This window comes from Nicotiana attenuata, chromosome 12 (assembly GCF_001879085.1).
Source record: "Nicotiana attenuata strain UT chromosome 12, NIATTr2, whole genome shotgun sequence".
Taxonomy (NCBI): Eukaryota; Viridiplantae; Streptophyta; class Magnoliopsida; order Solanales; family Solanaceae; genus Nicotiana; species Nicotiana attenuata.
The window spans coordinates 36,281,221-36,287,220 of NC_032000.1; positions in this window are offsets into that span (position 1 = coordinate 36,281,221).

The following is a 6,000-nucleotide window of genomic DNA, read 5'->3' on the forward strand; positions in this document are numbered from 1 at the left end:
CTATTCATGGTCTTGCTTGCATAATAAACTGGATGAAAGATCTTGTTGATACGTTTCCCCAAAACAGCCCCTACCGCTTCATCACTTGCATCGCACATAAGCTCAAAAGGAACACTCCAATTCGGAGCTGTGATGATGGGAGTAGTAGTCAACTTGAGCTTTAGAAACTCAAAGGCTCTCATGCAATCATCATTGAAATGGAACTTGGCATCTTTCTCCAAAATCTTGCACAACGGATTTACCACTTTAGAGAAATCCTTGATGAAACGTCGGTAAAATCCCGCGCGACCTAAGAAACTCCGCACGCCTTTGAATGAAGTTGGAGGTGGAATTTTAGAAATCACCTCAATCTTTGCCTTGTCGACTTCAATGCCATTATTTGAGATCTTGTGTCCAAGGATAATGCCTTTCTCAACCATGAAATGACATTTCTCCCAATTGAGCACCAAGTCCGTTTCTTCAAATCTTGCCAACACCCTGTCCAAGTTTGCTAAACAATCATCAAAAGAATTCCCGACCACCGAAAAATCATCCATGAAGACTTCAAGGAAATCCTCCACCATGTCCGTGAAGATAGCCATCATACACCTTTGAAAAGTCGCTGGTGCAATGCACAACCAAAATAGCATTCGCGAGAATACGAAAGTACCATAAGGACAAGTGAAAGTAGTTTTCTCTTGATCCTCCGGAGCAATAAGAATTTGATTGTAGCCGGAATACCCATCAAGGAAACAATAGAAAGCATGGCCAACCAATCTATCAAGCATTTGATCTAGGAAGAGAAGTGGGAAATGATCTTTCCTTGTGACTTTGTTGAGCTTGCGATAGTCCATACACACTCTCCAGCCGGTCGCCGTTCTTGTAAGAATCAACTCATTCTTGTTATTGGTAACCACCGTCATGCCCCCTTTCTTTGGGACGCATTGCACCAGAGAAGTCCATGAACTATTGAAAATCGGGTAAACAACCCCGGTATCTAACCTCTTGATGATCTCCTTCTTGACAACCTCTTGCATGGCTTCATTGAGTCTCCTTTGATGTTCAATAGATGGTTTGGAACCTTCCTCCAAGTTAATCTTGTGCATGAAAATGCGGGGCTTATCCCCCGAATATCCTCCAAAGTCCATCTGATAGCCTTCTTCCTCTTTTGTAGCACCGCCAATATAGAATCTACATGCACGTTAGTCAAATAAGAGGAAAGAATAAGCGGTAAAGTCGAATAAAGGCCAAGAAATTCATACCGAAGATGTGGAGGCAATGGCTTCAACTCCAAGACGGATCCTCAATTGAGGCTTTGTTGGAGGAGAGGTTCTATTCTCAAGATCTAAGGACAATTTGCGGGCCTCATAAGTGTACGACCCCATTCCTTGCAAAGAGTTCACACATTCCACGTAACCCTCCATTTCTTTATCATCACAATTGAGCAATATGGCCTCCAAAGTATCATCAACATTCATCACGACACTTGTTTTATCAATGATCACATCGGTCACCAAGTCCACGAAAGAGCACACCTCATTGCTATATGGTTGCCTCATACACTTGCACACATGGAAAACCAACTTTTCATCACCAACCCAAAATGTAAGTTCTCTGGCTTCCACATCAATTAGAGCCTTCCCCATAGCAAGGAAAGGTCTCCCAAGAACGATTGGCACCTCATAATCAACCTCACAATCAAGAATAACAAAATCCGCTGGGAGGATGAATTTATCAACACGAACGAAAACATAATCAATTATACCCAACCGTCTCTTCATAGTACGATTCGCCATTTGTAATCTCATAGATGTGGGTCTTGGTTTCCCAATTCCCAAAGTCTTGAAAACTGAATAGGGCATCAAATTTATACTTGCCCCAAGATCACAAAGAGCTTTTGCAAAGTCGGCACTTCCAATGGTACAAGGGATTGTGAAAGCACCGGGATCTTCCAATTTGGGAGTCATTGAGTGCACAATTGCACTCACTTCATCTTTATAGTGTCACAATTCATCGACCTCTTCTTTGTCACCAAGTCCTTCATGAACTTTGCATAACCCGATATTTTCTACAAAGCCTCAACCAATGGCACATTAATAGATAGAACATTCATCATGTCAATGAACTTTTTGAATTGGTTCTCGCCATTTTTCTTGGCAAGCCTTTGAGGATATGGAGGAGGAGGCCTTGGCATTGGTGCCTTAGACTTTGACACTACCAGTTCCGGTATGTCAACAATGTGCCCCCTAGACGGGTTCAATTCTTCTTGAGTCTCCTCCACACTATCATCAATATCGATCCTCACTTCATCATTTTCTTGCACCTAATTATTTGGAATCTCATCTTCATGTACCATTTTCTCATCATCCACAATTTTCCTTTGACTTGAGGTGGTTACATCCCCATCTTTTTCACTCCTTGTAGTAATGGCCATGTTATGTCCCCTGTTGTTCCCACCCTTTGGGTTCACCACCGTGTCACTTGGTAGGGCCCCCTTGGACGAGTGTTTAAAGCTTGCGATATTTGCCCCAATTGAACTTCCAAATTGCGAATTGAAGTGTTGTGAGAGGCTAGTTGAGCATTAGAGTCAAAATTCTTCTCCATCATTTGTTTGAACATGTTCTCAATTCGTCCCATATCATTGTTGGACGAGCTTGGACCATGGGAAGGATAATGAGGCGGGTTGCTCGGTTGTTGAAACATCGGGGGCCTTTGAAAACCCGACCCCCGATTGCCTTGGTTATTGTTCCATCCCCCTTGGTTATTGCCTCCCCAATATCCTTGACTATTGCACTCCAATTGCCTTGGTTATTTGACCATTCCAATTACTTTGATTATTTTGATTGTTCGAATTCCCTTGGTTGTTACCACCATTCCAATTACCTTGATTACTAGAATTCCAATTCTCTTGATTACCATGAGGTATCCATTGTTGTTGATTCAGGCCTTAAGAATTGTTTCTTTTCCCTCGGGAGTGGTTCACATATTTTACTTCCTCTTCTTGTTCATTGTAAGATTCATCCTGATCAAACCCACTATCTTCTTGCACATAATGTTCCGCACGATTTTGCACTTGAGGACCCTTTTGCCTTCTCTTGTTTACCATCATATTAACTCCCTCTATTGCATTGACTTTCTTAGGACCCTGCATTTGTTGAAGTTGAGCCTTGGCTAATTGATTCATCATGGTGGTCAACTCGGCAATTGCTTAACCATGATCTTGCAATTCTTGATGTAGGTGAATCACATTTGGATCACCTTGAGGAACGTTTGCTCTACATGCCGATGAAGTATCTGCCATTTCATCTAAGATCTCACAACCTTCCGCAAATGGCGTTGTCATGAAATTTCCACCGGAAAGTTGGTTGACTTCGCATTGATTGGTAATATTGATCCCCCTATAGAAAGTTTATTGAATCATAACCTCCGTCATGTCATTGTTTGGGAACTCTTAGACCATAGTTCGGTACCTATCCCATATCTCATGCAAAGGCTCATTGGGTTCTTGTTTGAATGCTAGAATCTCGTCTCTAAGAGTAGCCATATGCCCGGGAGAAAAGAATTTGGAAATAAATTTCTCCACCAACATCCCATGTATGGATGGAATGGTTTGACAACCTTTCTAACCAATCCAAGGCTTTTCCCCGTTGAGAGAAAGGGAATAGCCTCAACCTTAAAGCATCCTCGGAGACGTTTGTCTGTTTACTCCCATAGCAAGTGTACACAAACCCCTTCAAGTGTGCATTTTGATTCGGAGCCCCGGTGAGGAATCCACGTTGCTCTAACAATGTAAGCATAACATTTTGTGATTTGAATGTTGCCCGCCCTAATGCGAGGCGGACTATGGTACTTGCATTCCCTTCATTTGGCAAGACCCGGTGTGGAGCCGCTCTTGGTAGAGGTGGGGGTGGAGCGGGAACGTTGTCTTGAGGCGGTCGGCCTCATCTATTTGCTTGAGGTTCAAGAGAAACCTTTTCAACTTGGTCATCTTCCACGTCCACATCCCCCATAGGCATGTTTCCAAGAGGATCATTGTTTTGAGAGCCATTGTTTCACCTACAATTATTTCACAAAAAAGATTAGTAACACGGAAGGAAAGGAAGACAATTCACACACAAAACAAAATATATAGCTAAATCCATTTTTAGCTCCCAGCAACGGTGCCAAAAATTGATCTCGTTCACACCTCTATTCGGGGTTATAAAACGGTCGATTGCAATAATAATACCCAACTGGGAGTCTGCATCGAATCCACAAGGAGCGTACATGGGATTAGTGGTATATATTTGGATAGAGCACGTTAAGTATCTTAGTTGCACTTCCACAGATATTGTTTTGTTTTTACTTCTAAAATTATGCTAAGGATTACAATTCTAAGGTATGAAACTAGAAACTATTGTTTTTGTGGTTGTTTTCAAATATGTAAAAGGCCTAGGGCTATGACCTTCACCTAGGTGTTTGTCTAACGGGTTGTAAACTTGAAAGCTTGCTTTGTTAGTTGGGTGTATTATAGCAATCAACACTCAAATACCCACTCAATACCTCTCGGTAAGAGAGTGGTTTTATCCTAATTTGGATTTCTCAAGTCCAAATGGGTATTGAACAAAACAACTGATAAATTGCTCAAATCAGGATTTACTATCTCGAGGTTTAACCCTTTAATTGGGACTATTAACCTCTTGATTTCATCCTAAATTCTTGTTAGCCTTCTTTTCCTAGACTAAGTCTCTCTTTCTCCAGAAGAGACCAAGTCAAATAGGCATGAACTAATATTTGCAACCATTAATTCTACAATTAAAAGCAAGAACAAGGCTAAATAATAAACACCTAACCATAAACAAGCCATAAATTAAACAGCCATTAGGTTCACACACAGGGGTTGGGTCACAACGCTAGATAAAAATCTAGCTACTCATATTGGGTATTGAAAAAAATAAAGAAGAAAAGATGATAAAACTCATATTGCAAGATGAAAATCCAATGTTAAATCACCAATATAAGCTAAAGTCGCCTAAAAGGGTAAAGAAAAACGGCTACAGACTTTGCAATATTCAAAACTTGACCTAATTTCATGATAGAGATCTATTTATACAAGGCTGGAATTTTCGAACAAAAATGCCCTTTCAGAGGTTCTGCGGCCCCACAATTCTGTGTGCGGTCCGCACTTTTCTTCAACTCTTGACAAGAGTGGATTCTGCGGCTGCACAATTCTGGATTGCGGCTTCATCTCTTGAGTTCTGCGGTCCGTACAATTCTGGGTGCGGCCGCACTGGGCTCTTCTACGGATCGCACATTTCCTGAGTGTGGTCGCATAGCTGATTTCTGTGGCCGCACAATTATAGTGCAGTCCGCATTTCTTGTTTAGCTTGAAATTGATCTCTCTGAACTTTGACTTCTGCAGCAGTACAATTTTTTTGCGGTTCGCACTTTGCACTAGAGCTCTGCTAATTTTCCTTCACAATCTGCGGCCGCATATAGAATTCTGCGGTCCGCACCTTCAGCTTGTGTGCCTGATTTTTGTTCTTGTTCAGATCACTCCTTCTTGACTTGGATTCGTCGTAGTGGCTCATTATCCAATACTCCTGCAATTAAGCATTTTTATTGGTTTGCGGTAATACCTTTAAACATTTTTGGACTAAAATTAAAGCCGAAAGGTGCTAATAAGTAGTCAATATCCCCACTTATCACCTACCCAGAGAGATCCTAACTTGATGTGTAAGTATCATGGCACTCATGATCACAAGACCGAGGATTGGTGGAAATTGAGAAAAGAAGTTGCCCGGTTGTTTAATAACGGGCACCTACGAGAATTTCTAAGTGATCGATCCAAAACTATTTTAGAAACAGGGATGCCAAAAACAGACCGAACAAGAAGAACCTCAGCACGTCATCAACATGAATATTAGAGGGTCGACATCCCTCAAGGTCCAACGATAAAACACACTAAAGTATCCATCACGAGGGAAAAGTGCACCCGAGATTAAGTCCCTAGGGGAACTGTTTCATTTAGTGACGAGGATG